At 40.3% G+C, this 21767-nt stretch overlaps 1 pseudogene; it reads right to left on the bottom strand.

Annotated features, from left to right (window-relative positions):
- Nucleotides 1–387: 387 nt before the first annotated feature.
- Nucleotides 388–3175, bottom strand: LOC147002549 (mitofusin-1 pseudogene; annotated as a pseudogene).
- Nucleotides 3176–21767: the final 18592 nt, after the last annotated feature.

The following is a 21767-nucleotide window of genomic DNA, read 5'->3' as shown; positions in this document are numbered from 1 at the left end:
AAGTTTAGGTCTGTGTAGAAGTTGAATTTTCAAAGCCAGGAGGTATATACATGTCCTATGAATTTGTATCAATTCATGCCAATTCCAATTTTGTTGTTGATTATGATGGTTACTCTTATTCCCATGGCTTCCTCAACTCAGTTTTTGAATATACCCTGGAGGATTCTGGAAAACTTTCTTTCCTGGAACTCCACCTTTGAGGTCCCACTTGCAGGCAAAAAACACAATACGAAAAATATATTTGAGGCTCATCATCTCTAGTCCCAGGTGTCATGATTTCATCCAGTTCCATTAACAACAGTGCTCCTGAGCTAAAGTCCTCTTGGGAAGACTTGACCATGCTGATGTCAAAAAAACTTCTTTTTTTTTTTTTTTTTTTTTTTTTTTTACTATTTCACATCAGCTTTAATGGGAATAAAGGAAAGTAAAAACTGTTTAGTAGTGGTTACATCCTTGCTGTGAGGACAGAGTGATTGCAGGACCCCCCAGGAGCAGCCCACACCCCTGGTTTGAGCAAATCGGCTTATAAACAAGTTCACTTTTCCCATTAAAGAAGCATCGAGAACTAGCACTGAGAAAGGATGAAAAGGTCTCTAACTCCTGGATGCCAGGAAGCAGCTTCTGAGAGCCGCAGACAGCCAGCTGGTGAGGAGCTGCAGGACCCACCCTCAGGGGCCGCACAGCCGGTTCCACTGTTTCTAAAGGAATTCATCATATAACCTTAACAATTCAGTCTTTACTCCAAACTAATGCTAAGACAAGGTGAATCACAACACTTCCAAAGGTGCAACCCCTGAGACAGGTCATTACCACAATCTCCGCAAGGCATCGATACTAAGAGTGAGTAATTTGTACTGAGGTCATTTCATAAAGTAACATTTCCCATCTTCCAAGTCCGCTTCCTCCTACAGTGCCTCTGTCGTTAGGATTCTCCACTGCTCGGGTGTAGAAACTGCTTCGAAAAATTCTCCAGCTCACTTTCAAGTTGAACAGCTTTATTTCTTAAGAGCTTTGAGTTGTTCTGTATTTTCTCCAGTTGGTCTATCTCTTTGGATAATCTTGCAATTTCCTCTTCCAGATGTTTCTGAGTAACATCAACTTGTTGGCACAGTCGAGCAAAAGTAGTGGCCATTTCTTGCTGTACTTGGTGGCTGCAGTTTGCACTGGTGAAGCTCACAATCATCTGCAGGTTCTCGGTTGCATAGTTTACAAACTGCTGCTTAAACGCTCTCTCTTTCGCACGGGTCGTCCACGTCAGCCTCTCATAAAGGTACAAAGCTCCGTACATACTTAAGGTGACAGAGATCAGTTTCCAGCCCACTGTTTTCCAAATCACGCCCCCAACAACAATGATGCCCATGGAGGTTCTAGACGTGAGGGATGCCAATCCTGTGATCAGGGTGATCATGAGCTCCTCCTGGGATGCATTATCCGGTGCTGCTGGGTTAGAAGGAGCAGTAGGAGTTGAAGCTAAAGATCTAGGGACCTGAAAGATGGGCTCTGACAGCCCAAGCAGCACCCTCTGTGCATTTGTGGAACCCAGGAATCGATGTACAAGGGAAGACCAGCCCAGGGAAAACCGAAACACAATGTCCTCTTGAAAATCCGAACACAGCTTGTGGCAATTGAGATCATAGCTGAGGTCAAACTTTTTGCAAGGGATTAATGTATGAAGTTTATTCTGTATACCAGCTGGAAGTAATGGCTTCAAGTTTTCGATGATTTCTTGCTGAGATTGAAGAATGGAGGCATTGACTTCATTGGTACACCGATCAGCCAAATTTCTTCCCATGCCATCTTCTATGTGCTTATTTAATTCACTCTTATACACTTTCAGTACACTGGGGGTAGGATGGAACTCAGAACAAAACTCATCAACCAAAACAGAGAGTCGACAAATTTCATCTGTCATTGCACAAGAAACCTTGTTTGCCACCTCCTCCGTGACCTCCTTGATCTTCTTCTTAACATCCAGTGTTAAAAGGTTCATCTGGTTTCGGATAAAATCCACTCTATCGATTTGGTCTTCCCTCTCTTCCATTGAATAAACCCTCTTCTCTGCTGCTGCCACGTTTACTGAGTCCAGTATGTTTTTCACAGTGTCTAGTATCTGTTTAGCTCTGATAGTGTGCTGTTCAAACTTTGTTTTCACTGCTGACTGCGAGATACACTCCTCAAACGTTTGTTCAAAATTTTGAAACTCCTGTAATCTTGCTTGAAATCCTTCTGCAAGTGCCCCACCACCTTCTGGCATCCCCTGAGCTTTATGCTTTCTGGAGTTGAGAACTTCCTTGGCTGAAACAAAAAAGATCCGATTCCGAGCTTCCGACGGACTTACAACCTTGAGCTCTTCTACCAAGAAGTGAAGACATCTCTCCATGTGCTGTCTGCGCACATCGTCCATGTACTCCGGCTCCGAGGCAGAAGCATCCCAACGGTTATTCAGGATAAAAATGTTGGGCTTGGAGAGCCGCTCGTTCACCTTATGGAAAAAATGTTTCTCCGTGTTCATCAGTGTTGATTCCGAGTTTGCAACCAAAACAAAGACATCAGCATCAAGGCAGAACTTATCAATCCAGATATCCAGCTCTGTGGTGACATCTGTACCTGGGCTGTCTACTAAAACCAGGTCATCTCTCAAGAGGGCACATTTTGCTTTGGGCCAAAATACATGCACAAGACAGCCAGCTTTCAAGTCTTTATCCATATGGAGGGCATGGGCCAGCTGATTAACAGTCTTTACACTTTTCTTTTCATCTGACCCTTCGGTCATAAGGTAGGCTTTATCTCCATCGGTCCCCTCGACACTCAGGAAGCAGTTGGTTGTGTGACCAATCCCACTGGGGAGGACTTTATCCCACAGCATTGCATTGATGACAGAGCTCTTGCCACTACTTGTCCTGCCAAAAAATGCCACCTTCATATGTCTCCGAGACAGCACCTCCCCAATGACAGCAAGCTTGTTTCTGTAGCCCTGTATTTCCACCAGATCATCCTCGGATGCTATTCGATCAAGTTCTGGATTCCTGTATGTTGCTTCAACAAAATGTGAGCCCTCAGTAACAAACTCTAGTAACTGGCCGAAGATGGCAGTGATGGCTTTCTTTGCCAGCACGAAGTGCTTCAGTGGAGATACAGTTTCTGCCATTATGCACTCCGTCCCTGCTCCCCACTGTCACCCAGCAACCACAGCTCCGCCACAGCCCCCTGGCTGTCTCATCCTCCCGAGAGAGTCAAAAAACTTCTGCTGTGGATGAAAATATTGTCACAAGGGATGGGGATGTATCTCAACTGACAGTATGCTTTTCTGTCATGGAAAAAGTCCTGGGAGTAATCCCAGAAACGCATAAACTGTGCATTGTTTTAAACATCTGTAATCCCAGCACTAAGGATCAAGATGCAGAAGAATCAGGAGGTCAATATTTTCTTTTTATACACAGAATGCTTGACATCTGCCTGTATGAGACTATTTCAAAAAGTGTTGTAATCCATTTTCATGTCCACAGAATTAATTTTGATTATTTAATGTGATTTTCTTAGAGTATGTTGGGTGTTTGTTACTCATCCCCACTGAAGCACATGAAAATGAACACACACACACATATAATGTAGTGGAATATATATATATACACATATACATATATGTATATATACATTATATTATATATACATATACATTAGTGAATCTAAGGTAAAATAAAATTTACTAAATAATGATGTATCAAATTTAGTTTATCATCTGTGCCATATTCTACTTCATGTAAGCCACTAATAATATGAGGAATGATATTGCAAGGATAAAGTAAGGAGTATATGGGACTTAATTGTCCTTTGTTTTGAAGTTTCTCCAAATCTGATAATGATTTGAAATGGAGACTATTGTTTTTGTTTTTTGTTTTTTTTTGGTTTGTTTCTATATAGGTATTTTTGTTTTTGTGTGCACATTATGTGGAGATCAGAGGTAGAAATCAAATGTCTTCCTTTACTATTCTCTATCTAACTTTTTTGAACCAAGTTTCTAAGTGAAAACAGAACTTTTTTGATTTATCTAAAGTAAATGAGCAACCAGTTTCTTCCTCCTGAAGAAAGTACTGGGACTACAAGTGTATATCACCATACCCATATATTTATGTGGGAACTGAGGATCTGAACTCAGGTTCTCATTAACTTATGCTCAATTGAACTATTACCTTCACTCCTAATGTCTACAAATTTTAAGACAAAACCAATTCTAATCAGCTCTCAAGTGGAAACATGCCATTATTATTTTTATAAAATGTATCTAGCATAAATACAGAAGAATTTTAAGTACAGAATCATGGATTTCAAATATTTTGTGCAAATGTTTATTCTTAACACCTTATAATTGTTTGCAGCTCTGGGTATTGAATACAGTGCCTCCTCCATGCTATGCAGAAAATGTAAAACACATCTACAATGGGAATTTTTCATCCTAAAGATTAAAATCATAACATTAACAGGACAATGATGGTACTAGAAATGATTATGTTTCCGAAGTTAAGTCAGATTCAGAAATACAAATACTAAAGGTTCTCTCTGTTATCTTCTGTTTGTGTGTGTGTGATGTCAAAGCAGAAAAGAAAGAAGAGAAAAAGTGAAGGGGCAATAGAAAGTAATGGAATATGTTGCATAAATGAAAAACTGGGGAATGTTGGACAATACAAAGGAGACCACCTGGAAGTGAAGAGGGTAAGTTTCCTCTCCCAGAAGTTGTTACTACTAATATAAATTTGAGAAGCATTCTTGTGTATAGTTTTAGCTTTAGGAACTTCCTTGGACTTGTGAGTTTCAGGTTTTAGATAATGTCTTTGATCCATTTAGAATTTAGTCTTTTGCAAGTTGATTGATAAGAATACAGTTTTTTTTTTCATTTCTTTTTTTTAAATTTCTTTTACTTATTTTTTATAACTATGTCACATTCATCATAAGTTAAAGAACTGGAGAGAATAAACATGAAGGCATTTTTGTAAGCAAAAACCTTACATTTCATACTCTTTTTATACATCATTATTTAAGATTGTTTTGTTTATCTTATTATGTCTGCTCTTTCTTTACCAAGAGCTGCGTGTTGTTTGAAAACCATGAACAGCAGCAACTCTGCATGTGGTATTTTTCTATAAGGATTTAAAAAATTAATGTTTTACATTATTATCAAGATACTCTTTTTCAAATAAACAATTTTCATTATTTCAGAATTTCATAAATGTGTATGTGTTTTGGTCAAATTCACTCCCACTAACTACCATTCAATTTTGTCCCCTATCCTCCATCCACTTTTCCTGTTCATGTGCTCTTTTTTGAAAAAAAGCAAAAAATAAAACCCAAAAACAAAACAAGAACAACAAAGCATCTACTGCCAGGAATCATGTAGGAGAAGCTAAAAACAGCAGGTGATCTTCCTGAGATGGTTTCTCATCTGTAATGAGTGGACTGAAAGTCTACAATGGAAACGCCCTTCTAGGGAAAGCTGAATGGACTACATTTCAGTAAAGATTCCTGTTGTCTTCAAATATGTATATACTACTAGTTATTAGCCCACCCTTTTGAGAGCAGATTTCTGCAGAGCAATGAAGATGTACTGTTTTGTAGTGATGCTATAGAGACATATAGGTGATTTCTTAATTCTTAATGATGATCCGATAAGAATTCCTAAAATTATACTATTAACTATTAAGCCCTTTATAGTAGGGCTACTTTTGAAGGCTTCTCTGCTATCAAAACTGCAGGAAATGCAACTCAAAACAACCCTGAGATTCCACCTCACACCAGTCAGAATGGCTAAGATCAAAAATTCAGGTGACAGCAGATGCTGGCGAGGATGTGGAGAAAGAGGAACACTCCTCCATTGTTGGTGGGATTGCAAGCTTGTACAACCACTCTGGAAATCAGTCTGGCGGTTCCTCAGAAAATTGGACATAGTTCTTGCGCGCGTCCTACTCGACCAGCAAGAACGACGCTGCAACAGGATCCTTCTGCACGCGTTTATTGGGAGAGCTTGATTGCAGAGGCGAAAGGACCCTTAGCCCAGCCCTGGTGCTGCTTTATATAGGCCTAGGAGAGGCGTGTCTCACACCCGGATTGTGTTGTGTTTGGTTGATACTTACAACCTCATTTGCATTCTTACATCTGATTGGTTACTTTCTCTCTTATCTGATTGGTTACTTTCTCTCTCTTCTGATTGGTTACTTTCTCTCTCTTCTGATTGGTTACTTTCTCTCTCATCTGATTGGTTACTTTCTCTCTCTTCTGATTGGTCAATTTCTCTCTCTTCTGATTGGTCAATTTTGGTCAATTCTCAAAACCTCATCTTGGCAAAAGACTTTCCTGCCTATGTATGCGTGGTGGCCAGCAGAAGCCTGTGCCACTTTGCAACGGCACATGTGGCTTCCCACATCTCCCCCTTTCTGTTTTAATAAAATGAGGCTGGACTAGGCCTGTGCAATTATGTCCATCTGCTGTGGCTCCTGTTTTAGGTCGTTCCTCCAATGTCACAGTCTTTTCCCGTCGTAGGGTAACCCTATCGCCACCGGGCCCCGTGCCTTAGGTTGGCCTGTGCATGAGGAAAGTTGCCCGTCTCTGGATACCCCAGAGCTGTGTGACAGTAACTGCTAAATGACCTAGGGCGAACTCTGCAAAAGAGGCCAGCCAAAAAATGAATTAGTGGGGAAATCATGATCACCCTGTCGTATGCATCAATGTGCAAGGGCTGATCAATGATTGTTGAGTCTCTCTCATGCGCAAGAGCAGAGAACTCAGATGCCGACTAATTCTTGAGCATAGATAACCAAACTTTGGGGGAGGCGCCGTTTTCAATAGCCAATAGTGCCTGAGATATAATCACCTTGTCACGTTTTTGTTGTGTTCTAAATTTGCATACCAACCAGAGCATGAGCGCCAGTCCACAGCATATGGCAGCACCAAACAAAATCACTCCCACCCATTCCTTAAAGTAAGAGAAAGCAGAGGAAAGCCAAGAGGTAAAGTCTCCAAAGGTCACAGGTTCCACTCTGGTTCCATTAAGGTTCAGGATCTGTATCTGCAGCCTCTTCTGCAGCCTGTCCAGCTCCTGCGACCAGTTTCCCTTCAGATAATTCGATAGGTCTGTACTTTTAATAAAAGAATTATTAATATACCTATTGGGAGTAATGCATACATGCGGAGTGGATGCCACACAACTCATTTGAATGACATCCATCATCTGTTCCATGTTATGCTGTAAAATATCCACTCTCTGATTTACTAACATTAATCCTGAGGCGAGATGAGAATCCACCCTTTGCAGAGTGAGCAATGCCTCAGACGTTTTTTCTGCTATCTGACTTATGGTATCAGCACTATTAACTTGATTGGCCATAGCAATTCCTGCGGTAACCGCTGATGCTGCAGACACTACAATGGCAGTGACAATGGCAGCTGTGATTCCAAAATCTCTCTTCTGTCTAATTAGATTCATTATTGGGAACTTCTCTAGATCTGCCTCAACAGGTACAGGGACCAAGATTGGTAGCTGTACCACTAAGGCTAAGGATTTGGTTCCATTCCAGCATTGCGTCAAAAAACAAGTGATATTTGTACAATCTAACCATTCTGTATCATTTTGAAATTCAGCCAATATAAAGAAAAATGGAGGACTAACACAAACTTCTACTGGAGAGGTAGTCATATTTCTGATAACTCTATTAGTTGTCACATTATCTAAATGAGCAGAGGTATTGGCAAGTGTGGCAGAAACATTCAGTATCTCATGAAAGGTGCCAGTCAGCAGTGCAAAGGCTGACAGACTGGTACTAGCACCTGCCTCATTACTTAAAATCCATTGGTAATATGGCCAAATATTTTCTTTTCCTGTAGCATCTTCCTTATCATTCATTACAGAAAAATCTAAAGGAGGTGACAAAGCAAAACCCTTTGCTATTTCTTTTCGAGGAAAAATTTTTGATTGACAAGGTGAAAAAACTATAGGAAATGTGAGGTCCGGATGACACCAGGGCACGCTGCGTTTGGCAGTAGCATTGCCAACAGGCCATCGTGATCTTTTGGGAATAGTCACCTTTCCCTTTATCATAATAGTGGTGATGTTTATAGGTGAAGTTATATTATTTCCAACATCACCTGAGCCTAATTGCTCTCCTTGGACGACTTGCGTTAAAGCATTAAGTAACACTTCAGAGCTCACTTTATTTTGGATAATGGGGTCTGCCCAATTAGAGATAACCTTTTTCTTTAAAAATATACAGGGTGTAAAAGGTCTATCCACATCATGCACAAAGCATAGTGTATAATTTAAATGAAAACTCGTACTATTATACACCCGTGGCTCTTGAGGAGTTTGTCGTGCACAAGGCGCATCCAGAAAACATTCTGTTGCATAAAACAAAGGCAAGGTGGAAGAATTGGAATGTACCGGTAAAGGTACTGGCCATGATCTTACTATGGCCCACAAAGGTATACTTATCCCGGTCTCAATCATCAGGAGCAGGAATAGCAGGATCATCTTGGGATTCATCTTGCTCTTTTACGGTCCTTGTCAGTCGCGTCGGGACCCAAAGTGGATTTTCTTCACCCTGTGGAAAAACACAAATAGCTCCCCGGGATCTGATTAAGATAGGATCCGGGCCATACCATTTATTATCAAGGACATTTTTCCATTTGACCATTTCATTGGGCGATTGAGGCCATTGTCCGTGCCTTTCGGCTGGTGATCTTCCAGCATCATCCAATTTTAAAAAATTAAGAGTAAATATTGTAAGGGATAGAGCCATCTTTGGCGTCATAGCCTCTATTCCCCCTTTCTGTTTTTGCAAATATTGTTTCAAAGTACGATGAGCTCTCTCAATGATGCCTTGGCCCTGTGGATTATAGGGCAGTCCAGTAATATGTTTCACTTGCATTTGTTTGCAAAATTGGTTAAATTTAGAAGAAGTATATGCAGGACCATTATCTGTCTTTAGCACTAGGGGCTTACCCCATGCAGCCCAAGCCTCTAAGCAGTGAGATATGACATGAACTGCTTTTTCCCCTGACAAGGGAGAGGCATGTAGGACACCAGAACTCGTATCGATGGACACATGTACATATTGTAATTTCCCAAAAGCTGGGATATGCGTGACGTCCATTTGCCAAACATCTAGGGGTCGCACTCCGCGAGGATTAACGCCCACGGAAGGTGCATTAATGAATTCTACACACCTACCACACTGGAGGACAATATCTCGAGCTTCTGTTCGTGTGAGCTTAAACTTTTGTCGTAATGTAGAAGCAGGGACATGATAAAGTTGATGAAAATTTTTTGCACTTTCTATAGAATTTTGTGATAGGAAAACCGTATCTCTGGTGGCTGAATCAGCAATTGCATTACCCTTAACCATAGGTCCAGGTAATGATGTATGTGCTCTAATATGTTGAATATAAAAGGGATGCTCACGCATCAAAATACAATTTTGTATTTTCCTCAAAGTTTCAGTTACTGGACTAGACTGCTTAAAATTTCCAACAGTCTCTAACATTAGTACAGCATTAACCACATAAACAGAATCAGAGATAATATTTATGGGCATAAGAAATCTTTTAAAGACTTCTAAAACCACCAAACATTCTACCAATTGAGGGGCTCCTGGTGTAAATTGCAACCTTACAGCCTTTTCATTAATCACATAACTTCCAATTCCTGTTTTGGATCCATCTGTATAAATATCAATGGCTCCCTTTATAGGAGTGTTAGCCGTTACCTTTGGAAATATAACTGGATGTAATAACAGAAAATGTAATAAAGGATGTTTAGGATAATGATTATCAATTAAACCAGAATAACTGCATCTAAGAATAGCCCATTCATCTATAGTCGCACACAACGTCTGCATTTGTGCAGCAGTATAGGGGACAATTATGCTATCCGGCATTTTTCCAAAGTGAGTAATTGAACTTTTTATGCCTTTATGGGCCATATTTGCCACCATGGTGGGATAATGCTCTATAGTCTTATTAGGGGATATGTGTGGATGTATCCATACTAGAGGACCATCTTGCCATAATACAGCAGTTGGCAAGTTTATGGTTCGTAATATGCATAGGCAAAAAGGTTTTTGCTCATTTATACGATTTAGCTGTGCTGTTTGGATTGCTTCTTCTACCTTCCTAAGAACATCAGAAGCCTCAGGTGTTAATTGTCTCAATGAGGTAATATGTGATTCACCTTCTAAAATTTGAAATAGAGGTTTTAATTCCGAAGTAGGGATCCTTAAATAAGGTCGAATCCAATTTATATCTCCTAATAATTTTTGAAAATCATTTAATGTCTTTAGATGATCTTTTCTTATACTAATCTTTTGTGGGGTAACACACTGTAAAGTAATAGTGGCTCCTAAAAATTGACTAACATTAGACTGCTGCACCTTTTCTGGTGCAATAATCAAGCCATTATTTTTTAAAGTTTCATTAAGAAAGCCATAAGCTCGCTGTATACTTTCTTCTTCAGGTCCACAAATCACAATGTCGTCCATATAATGACAAATTTTTAAGGAGGGGAAACCATCTCTGACTGGTTGTAAAGCTTTTCCTACATATATTTGACATATGGTAGGGCTATTTGCCATTCCTTGGGGTAACACTCGCCATTGATACCTTTTATCAGGCTCCATATGATTAACAGAAGGTAGGGTAAATGCAAATCTAGGTTTATCTTTCTCGTTTAACGGAATGGAAAAGAAACAATCCTTAATATCTACTACTATAATTTTCCAATCCTTAGGTAGAGCTGAAAGTAGGGGGAGTCCTCTTTGTACGGGACCCATAACTTGCATTTGTGCATTAATGGCTCTGAGGTCATGTAACAATCTCCATTTACCTGACTTTTTCTTTACAACAAAAATAGGGGTGTTCCAGGGTGATTGTGTGGGTTCTACATGTCCCAAGTCTAATTGTTCTTGTACTAATTCTTTAGCTGCTTTTAATTTCTCAGAGGATAAAGACCACTGAGGCACCCACACCGTGTCCTCTGTACACCACGGAATGGGCAAAGGCTCCTCAGCGGCCCCTAGAAAAAACCCAGCCCTTTCTTATCTGCTTTTACTGTGGCTTTAACTGGTGAAATTCTACCTTGTAAACATTTTCCTAGACCTAGTCCAGGTATATATCCCATTCCTTTCATCATTTCCTTGCTTTTCTGAGAATAATCATTTGTCAGTATAAAGTTCATGGCTGACATCACATCTCTTCCCCATAGGTTTACAGGTAAAGGGAGTACATAAGGTTGGAAAAGCCCTGTCCTTCCTTCTTTATCTTTCCATTGTAAGGATTTTGCACTTATAGTTGGTGTAGCCTCATATCCTAATCCTTGTAAGCTATGTGATGATTGATTAACAGGCCAAGAAGCAGGCCACCAATTACTAGATATAATGCTTTTATCTGCTCCTGTATCCATTATACCTTGAAAGGTTTTTCCTTCTATTTGTAATGGTAAAGTGGGACGATTATCCAAATCTAAAGATATGTATGCCACATTAGTTCCTGTAGAACCAAGTCCCTTATCTCCTCGGGAATCCTGGCTACTAGGGAACATGTTATGCAAGCTAGGAAGAATCAGCAATTGAGCAATGCGATCTCCAGGAGAAATGGCTACGATACCTCGGGGTGCAGAACACATAATCTTAACTTGTCCCTCATAATCTGAATCTATAACTCCAGGGTGTATCATTAATCCTTTCAAAGCAGAAGAGGACCTACCCAACAGTAAGCCCACTGTATCCTTTGGTAAGGGACCTCTAAAATCTGATGAAATAGGTTGGCATCCCATTTGAGGTGTAAGAATTACTCTGGAGGTGGCACAGATGTCCAATCCTGCTGAACCCGGAGTGGCTCTCCTCGGTCTCTGGGTGGCCTCATAGACACTGTGGTCTGGAGTGCCCCATACATTTGGGGGCCCTGGGGACGGGGGCCCCTTACTCCGTTTTTTGGCTGTTGCACTTTATACTGAGGTATTGGCCTTCCTTTTATATCTCTGACTGATCTACATTCATTTGCCCAATGTTTTCCTTTCCCACATTTTGGGCAGATACCTGGTCCTGTCTTTTCAAACCTACTCTTCCTACCCTTTGTACACTGCTTTTGCATATGACCTGTTTGTCCACAATTATAGCAGGTTATTTCTTTTGTTTTTGCCATTAAAACTGCGGCAGCTAGCCCTGCATTTGAAAGTGGTCCTCCTATTTCTCTACATGCTTTCATCCACGCCTGTAGTCCTTTCCCTTTCCAAGGTGTGATAGCATTTCTGCATTCTTTGGTACATTGCTCATAAACTAATTGTTCAATTAGCGGCAATGCGGTCTCAGAATCACCAAATATGCGCCCTGCTGCTTCCATCATGCGAGCCACAAATTCAGAGAATGGCTCATTAATTCCCTGAATAATTTTTGTCAAATTACCAGATATCTCTCCTCGATTAGGCAATGCTTTCCAAGCTTTCACTGCTGCCTGATTGATTTGATCATAGACCTGCACTGGGTATCCTAATTGATTGTTTGTCCACATACCCTGACCTGTAAGCATTTCAAAGTTCCATGCTGGTTGCCCTGCAGTAGCATTAGCACGGGCCTGACTCAAACACAGATCATGCCATATAGACTTCCAATCTAGATACTGTCCCATCGTAAGACATGCCTTTATCACACTCATCCAATCCGAGGGAGTCATGGCATTGTGAGCCAGTCTTTCGATCTGGGACTGAGTAAAAGAGGCATTGACTCCATAGGTCCTTACTGACTCTACTAACTCTTTCAATTGTTTATGCGATATTGGCTCATAATACCGCTGTTGAGCTTGATCCTGAAAAACAGGAAAAGCCTGACATATTTTTCGCAACCCTCTAGGAGTGCAAAAAGAGTGCCCATTGCCAATTGCTTTCTTATCTGTATAAGGTGGAGGTGGTGGGGGAGTACCAAAACTCCTCCCTATTGTACCATATCTTTCCACTTCATACTCTGCAGCAGCCTCCTCCAAATCTTCCTCCTCCCCTGCTGATAATTCCGAGTCCTCTGAGCAAGATAATTCTAATGACTCAAAGTCCTCAAGAGGAGGGTAAATTGACTTAATTTTCTGTTCTTTATTTTTTATACTATCTTTGATATCTTTACTTTTTGGTTTCTTTTCCTTTTCTCCTTTTATTTCTTTCCCTTTACTTATCTTTCTGCGCGCGCCTTCTTTTTCATACCTCTCTGTTTCTGACATACTTTCCTGTTGCTCCTGTAAAAGTCGCTGCCCTTCCTTAACAGCTAGCTCACATTTCTTATCCTGAATACAAGCCTTAATTAATTTCCATAACGGCCTTGTTCCTGCCTTCACTTTCCCTTCTGCTTCCTCTCTTGCTATATCTCTCCCTAACTTTTCCCAACTAGGTAGTGTCAGCGACCCAGTGGGGGCAAACCAAGGAGCGAGTCTGTCTATCTCTTTTAAAAACCCGCTCACTGTGCTTTCTGAAATCTTTAAACCTCTCTCTTTAAGCAAGGCTTGCACCGGCCCCACTAAAGGAATAGACTGGCCAGTACCCATGATCGTCCTGGACTAAGCGTTATCTGCATGAAATTATTCCCAGCAGATACACTCGTGCCCTGGGCGGTGACAGTTAAGGCAAAAGCAAATTATCAAGGCAAGAAAAAAAGCAAGCAGCACAACCCCAGCTACAACTATCGGATCTATTCCATAGGAAAGCATACCTCTCAGAGACTCATATCAATTTCTTTATACTTACCGGTACCACCGTTCCTCAGCTGAAGAGTTCTGAATCTGTGCGGTCGAATCCTTCTCAGCAGCCTGTTTTGCAGGAACACTTTATTAACACCGCTCCCCAGCTGAAGAGTTCTGAACCCACGCCGGATCCTTCTCAGCAGCCTGTTTTACGGGAACCTTTATTAACCGCTCCTTCCCCGCGATGCAGTTCTGAATCCTCCCTGTAGCAGGGGGTCTTCGCTCGTGCCTGAAGATGTTTCGTCCCGGGTTTCGGCACCACTTCTTGCGCGCGTCCGACTCGACCAGCAAGAACGACGCTGCAACAGGATCCTTCTGCACGCGTTTATTGGGAGAGCTTGATTGCAGAGGCGAAAGGACCCTTAGCCCAGCCCTGGTGCTGCTTTATATAGGCCTAGGAGAGGCGTGTCTCACACCCGGATTGTGTTGTGTTTGGTTGATACTTACAACCTCATTTGCATTCTTACATCTGATTGGTTACTTTCTCTCTCTTCTGATTGGTCAATTTCTCTCTCTTCTGATTGGTCAATTTTGGTCAATTCTCAAAACCTCATCTTGGCAAAAGACTTTCCTGCCTATGTATGCGTGGTGGCCAGCAGAAGCCTGTGCCACTTTGCAACGGCACATGTGGCTTCCCACACATAGTACTACCGGAGGATCCAGCAATACCTCTCCTGGGCATATATCCAGAAGATGTCCCAACCGGTAAAAAGGACACATGCTCCACTATGTTCATAGCAGCCCTATTTATAATAGCCAGAAGCTGGAAAGAACCCAGATGCCCCTCAACAGAGGAATGGATACAGAAATTATGGTACATTTACACAATGGAGTACTACTCAGCTATTAAAAAGAATGAATTTATGAAATTCCTAGCCAAATGGATGGACCTGGAGGGCATCATCCTGAGTGAAGTAACACAATCACAAAAGAACTCACACAATATGTATTCACTGATAAGTGGATATTAGCCCAAAACTTAGGATACCCAAGATATAAGATACAATTTGCTAAACGCATGAAACTCAAGAAAAATGAAGACCAAAGTGTGGACACTGTGCCCCTTCTTAGAATTGGGAACAAAACACCCAGGGAAGGAGTTACAGAGACAAAGTTCGTAGCTGTGATGAAAGGATGGACCATTTAGAGACTGCTGTATCCAGGGATCCATCCCATAAGCAGCTTCTAAACGCTGACACCATTGCATACACTAGCAAGATTTTGCTGAAAGGACCCAAATATAGCTGTCTCTTGTGAGACGATGCTGGGGCCTAGCAAACACAGGAGTGGATGTTCACAGTCAGCTATTGGATGTATCACAGGGCTCCCAATGGAGAAGCTAGAGAAAGTACCCAAGGAGCTAAAGGGATCTGCAACCCTATTGTTGGAACAACATGATGTACTAACCAGAACCCCGGAGCTCTTGTCTCTAGCTGCATATGTATCGAAAGATGGCCTAGTCGGCCATCACTGGAAAGAGAAGCCCATTGGACTTGCAAACTTTATATGCCCCAATATAGGGGAATGCCAGGGCCAAAAGAATGGGAATGGGTGGGTAGGGAAGTGGGGGGCGCTATGGGGGACTTTTGGGATAGCATTGGAAATGTAACTGAGGAAAATATGTAATAAAAATATTAAAAATTAAAAAAAACTGCAATTAGAACACTGGCCATTCTTCAAGTGTCATGAGTTAATTGCTTCTGAAATAGAAAGCAGGCATTTACAACTTAGAACACACATTCTAAGAGGTTGTAAAACAATTAACCATGTGATTCATATTTCTAAAAAAGGCAAAAAAGAAAAAAAGAACAATTACATTGCATGGCATTGTTACATCAGAGCAGGAGGAGACTGGGAGGCAGAGGCAGGCGGATTTCTGAGTTCGAGGCCAGCCTGGTCTACAAAGTGAGTTCCAGGACAGCCAGAGCTACACAGAGAAACCCTGTCTCGAAAAACCACAAAAAAAAAAAAAAAAAAAAAAAAAGATTAGAATGAAGGAGAAGGATAGCACAGTAGAATAACTTGGACATTAAAAGGGAACTTAGACTTTAAGAGAGCAATATACTGAATGCAGAGAGAGAGACAAAGAAGCTGTAGGAAGAGCAGAAAGAGTAGGGGCAGGCTTCTGGCTAGGAGACAAACAGGTCTTGTTCTTAACAGCAAGGCAGGCTTAGTATTATAAAAGAACATAAAGATTGTTTTCTTACAGACCTGGGTTTAATTCATTTAGCCCTGGTGCTTGGGCTTTTGCTTCATATTCATAGTGAGTATGAACAGGGATGTGTGTGTGTGTGCATGTGTGTGTGTGTGTGTGTGTGCATGTGTGTGTGTGTGTGTGTATATATGTAATTATGACATAAGTATTTAGCTGAGCCCAACTGGAATGAATGAATGTGTATGAATATATGTATGATTTATATATGAATTTATGTTAGTTTAAGCGTATTTACTTGTTTAAAAGTTTATCCTTCTGCTAATGACTCTCCTCTGGATGAATAAAAGTTTATTGCTCAAAACCTCCCTCCCACCTGACAAGCCAAAGGTGTAGCTTCTGGCCAGGAGAGAAAAAAAATTCTACCAATTAATCCTTTACTTAATCACCTGCTGTCTCATGAGGAGGTGCTAACCACCAATGACTGAAGTTTCTGCCCTTAGAAGAACTCATACAGGCAGGCCAGCTATCTCTGTAAAGTAACTTAGACTTAAAATAGGTAAATATTATTATTATAATAAAAGTGACCCTAATATCTCATGAGACCAAGTCTTGCCCCCTCCAATGATTTTCCCAACTCAGCTACCTTCAAGAGAGAACCAGGTATCTGGAGTTGGACTCAAACAATCTGCTAGGTACACTTTATACTGCCTATGTGTGCATCTGTATATGAGGCCTTCTAGTGCATGCATATGTTGCATCCCTGAAGGAAAATGACTCTCTTTGCCCAGATGAGGTCAACTGACAATAGATTCTTGGCTAGGAGGTAGTTTGTCATGAGTTCCTTCACTATGCAGCAGTTGGCTTGATCTTTTTTATATATTGTGCATACAGTCATAGCTGCTGAGAGTTTGTGTGTTTAATAAAGCAGTCATATTTTACTGTAGATGTGTACTTCCTCTGCCTATTAAAATCTCTCCACTCCTCTTCTAGGAGTGTGGTACAGACATCTCACTTAGCACTAAACATTACCTGGTCTCTTATTCTCTGCCTATTAATGAATTGTCTATTTTCATGAAAAAAAGGAAGCTTCTCTAATTAAGGCTGTGAAATATATACTCTAATGTATGAATATAAAGATAGGAATTTACAGGATCATTTAACAGGATAATAATATAAGGTTCTACTTTAGGACAACTGACTTAGCTGTCCATACATTTTTTTTGGCTAAGTTAACAGTGCTTGGCATCACTTCAACATTGTTAAACTGGCTCTAAATCCAATCAGAAATAGTTATTGCATGAGTGAGCACAGTCATTAATGTAGCTTTCAGGGTTCATATTTGAGTGTTGAAAATTTTTATTCCCCACTAGCATTCAGAAAATTTTTATTCCCCACTAGCATTCAGAGACCCTTCCAGCACTGTGAAATCTAGGCAATAGAAGTGAAGTTGCCAGATTGCCCGAGATTGATTTTGCCATATGCTTTTACTCAAGAATGTGGTGTGTTTAATAATAATATGGTCTTACTATCAAGTTCTGTCTGAAGGACAACCAAGAGCAAAGGCAAAAGCTTATAATGTTTGGGAAGTTCTGTGAATTCAAATTGTCGAGCAACTGGAGAAGAAGTAACCCACATCATGTATTCGAGTATGTATTTTATAGCATATGATGTCTGGAGAAGGCATTGTAATCCCCACCCCCCATAAGACAACCTCATTTTTATTTCCATTTATATATGCATATGTATATATTTTAGGAAGCATCTACAGTACTAGATTCCTATATAATATGTTATTGACATTGTTTGCAAGAATTAAATAAATGATAAGCTTAAGGTTTTTGTCCAATATGTCTAAACAAAAACACCCCAAACCAAATGCAATTAATAACAGAAACAATAGAGAATTATTATTAGTAGTAGTATTGTGTATGTGTGTATGTATGTAATATATGTAGTGAATGTATGTAAACCAATTTTTGGACATGAGTCAGTTTATATACCCAGAACTTCTTGAGTGAAGGGAAGGCAAGTTCCCTATCAGAAAAGGCCTTGTTAAAAATATCAGACTTTGCTATCCTAGGTTTTTTGTTATTCCAGATGAGTTTGCAGATTGCTCTTTCTAATTCGTTGAAGAATTGAGTTGGAATTTTGATGGCGATTGCATTGAATCTGTAGATTGCTTTTGGCAAGATAGCTATTTTTACAATGTTGATCCTGCCAATCCATGAGCATGGGAGATCTTTCCATCTTCTGAGATCTTCTTTCATTTCTTTCTTCAGAGATTTGAAGTTCTTATTATACAGATCTTTCACTTCCTTGGTTAGAGTCACGCCAAAGTATTTTATATTATTTGTGACTATTGAGAAGGGCGTTGGTTCCCTAATTTCTTTCTCAGCCTGTTTATTCTTTGTGTAGAGAAAGGCCATTGATTTAAATCTAGGATAGGAAAAACTCTTCTCAAGGATAAAAGAACCTCTGGTGGAATCACCATGCCTGACCTAAAGCTTTACTACAGAGCAATTGTGATAAGTGGATATTCGCCCAGAAACTTAGAATACCCAAGATATAAGTTACAATTTGCAAAACACATGAAACTCAAGAAGAACGAAGAGCAAAGTGTGGACACTTTGCCCCTTCTTAAAATTGGGAACAAAACACCCATGGAAGGAGTTACAGAGACAAAGTTTGGAGCTGTGATGAAAGGATGGACCATCTAGAGACTGCCATATCCAGGGATCCATCCCATAATCGACCTCCAAATGTTGACACCATTGCATACACTAGCAAGATTTTGCTGAAAGGATCCAGATATAGCTGTCTCTAGTGAGACTCTGCCGGGGCCTAGCAAACACAGAAGTGGATGCTCACAGTCAGCTATTGGATGGATCACAGGGCCCCCAATGGAGGAGCTAGAGAAAGTACCCAAGGAGCTAAAGAGATCTGCAACCCTATAGGTGGAACAACATTATGAACTACCCAGTACCCCAGATCTCTTGACTCTAGCTGCATATGTATCAAAAGATGGCCTAGTTGGCCATCACTGGAAAGAGAGGCCCATTGGACTTGCAAACTTTATATGCCCCAGTACAGGGGAATGCCAGGGCCAAAAAGTGGGAGTGGGTGGGCAGGGGATTGGGGGGGAGGGTTTGGGGGACCTTTGGGATAGCATTGGAAATGTAAATGAGGAAAATACCTAATTAAAAAAATAAATAAATAAAATAAAATAAATAAAAAATTAAAAAAATAAAATTAGAAAAAAAAAATCAGACTTTTACTAGTAACGTATGTCCCATCTGTCCCCAGAATGCCCTTCCTTCTTTTACTGGCATAATTATAACCTGGAAATAGGGAAACAGGCAGAATTTGATAGGTACTATAGGTAGATGTTCTAGTGGCATGCAGAGTACCTTGCATATCATGAATTCTAGTCAGAAGCAATGGAGCTGGTGAGTATTTTACTCATGCTGAAGGCATCTTTTTCACTCAACTGATTTTGGGTTTTGCTCTATATAAACTATTTGGTTTCATAAAGTCTAATTTATTAGTTTTTGTTTTTAATGTATATTCTACCAGAGTCCTGTTCAGAATTTCCTTTCCTGTGTCAATGTGGTCAAGCATATTCTCTACTTTCTCTTCTGTCACATTCATGTCTTAGATTCTAGTCCTTGATACATGTGGCATTCACTTTTGCACTTGGTCTGGGTAAAGGATTGAGTTTTATTTTTCTCTATGCAGCTTTCTGGATTGATCAGTATAATTCAGTTGAAATTGCAGTGAATTCCTTATGTATTGTGTACTTCTTCATTAAATAACAGTAGGTGTGTGGGTATAAATTTTCATACATATGCTTAGTTATATTTCACTAGTCAATGCCTGTTTTGAAGGCTTTAAATAATGACCCAGACTGAAGTGTCTTTTATTGATGAAAAATATCTCTATATTATTCCATACATGTGAACATCCTGATTCAGAACAAAAGTATTGGAAAATAGTTCATATGCTAAATTATTATGGAGATGAATATTCCATAGTTTTCTGTTCATTTTTTATATTCTTTATTAGGTACTAATAAAGCAGTTCTTCTTCTTCATCATCATCAACAGCAAGTCTTGACTCAGGAGAAAGCTGAGGTCTGCAATAGTTATAGGACTTTTTACCTGTACAGGAACCTGAGGGTGTGTCAAAGAGGGAGTCAGCTGCTCATACAGTCAATGTCGGTAATTGTCTGAGTTTGTATCCATCACTCTGGGTTGTTAGAAATGATATAGAGCGAGTAACAAGTGGTGAGAAAAGCTAGGCTTGCTGTGAATTAGCAGTAGTACATAAAATGGTAGTATATGCAGCTCAGTGGTCTTCTGGTGGATGTGGCATAACACATAGTTCTTTTACTTAGTCTAAAGGCTTTCATGAGTGATCCCGAGCTATCCTCAATTATGTCTGCCTTCTCTTCTCCTATTCCCATTATTCTCTACAATAACCATTTCTTTATAGTCATCCTATGAAAAAAATTGTGCAGATTTTTCTGTGTTTTAAATGTCTTTTATCTTTTTAAAAATCTTTTATTTGTTTGTTTGTTTACATTACAGATTTTATTCCCCTCCCAGTCCACCCTCCAATTCCCATATCTCCTTCCCACCGCCCTGTCTCCTTGACAATGTCCCCACCACCCACTGCCCACCACCCAACCCACCAGACCTCTAAACTCCCTAGGGCCTACTGTCTCAGCTAGGTGCAAATTCTCTGATTAAACCCACATGGAGTCCATCTTGTGCTGCATTTTATTTTTACTTATGACATTTTTTTTCTTGTATGTCACTACATGTTCTTCATCCATTTATGTTATCCAGGCCAAGGTTATGTTAGTTTAACATTGGTAGGTCTTGTATATAAAATATCCCCTTCATGTTTTAGATTATCCTCTGTATCTTTTATCATATATGTCTTTACAATTCTGATTTTTCTTCATTATAATCATCCTTCTTTTTTTTTTTTTCATCTGCCAGTAGTCATCAAAGATAAGCTAAAAAATTGAAGGTGATCTTCCTGAGATGGTTCCACCATGGACTGTTAAAGTTAATGATGGAATTGCTTCTTTAGGCAAGACTGAGAATTTCACATTAGGAAAGATTCCTGTTATTATTATGCTTTTCCTGTTTATATATATAAACAATCACTAGGTATTAGCCCACCTTTTGAGCAGATCTTTCCAGAACAATGAAGATGTACTGATTTCTTAACTCTTTTTTTTTAAATTTTTTTTAATTAGGTATTTTCCTCAATTACATTTCCAATGCTATCCAAAAAGTCCCCAATACACTCCCCCCCCAGTCCCCCACCCACCCACCCCCACCCCTTGGCCCTGGCATTCCCCTGTACTGGGGCATATAAAGTTGGCAAGTCCAATGGGCCTCTCTTTCCAGTGATGGCCGACTAGGCCATCTTTTGATACAAATGCAGCTAGAGTCAAGAGCTCTGGGGTACTGGTTAGTTCATAATAATGTTCCACCTATGGGGTTGCAGTTCCCTTTAGCTCCTTGGGTACTTTCTCTAGCTCCTCCATTGGGGGCCCTGTGATCCATCCAATAGCTGACTGTGAGCATCCACTTCTGTGTTTGCTAGGCCCCGGCATTGCCTCACAAGAGACAGCTATATCTGGGTCCTTTCAGCAAAATCTTGCTAGTGTATGCAATGGTGTCAGCGTTTGGAAGCTGATTATGGGATGGATCCCTGGATATGGCAGTCTTTAGATGGTCCATCCTTTCTTCACAGCTCCAAACTTTATCTCTGTAACTCTTTTCATGGGTGTTTTGTTCCCAATTCCAAGAAGGGGCACAGTGTCCACACTTTGGTCTTT

This window comes from Mus caroli, unplaced genomic scaffold (assembly GCF_978045245.1).
Source record: "Mus caroli unplaced genomic scaffold, Mus_caroli_1 scaffold_10, whole genome shotgun sequence".
Taxonomy (NCBI): Eukaryota; Metazoa; Chordata; class Mammalia; order Rodentia; family Muridae; genus Mus; species Mus caroli.
This window is presented reverse-complemented; position numbering and strand designations above follow the sequence as displayed.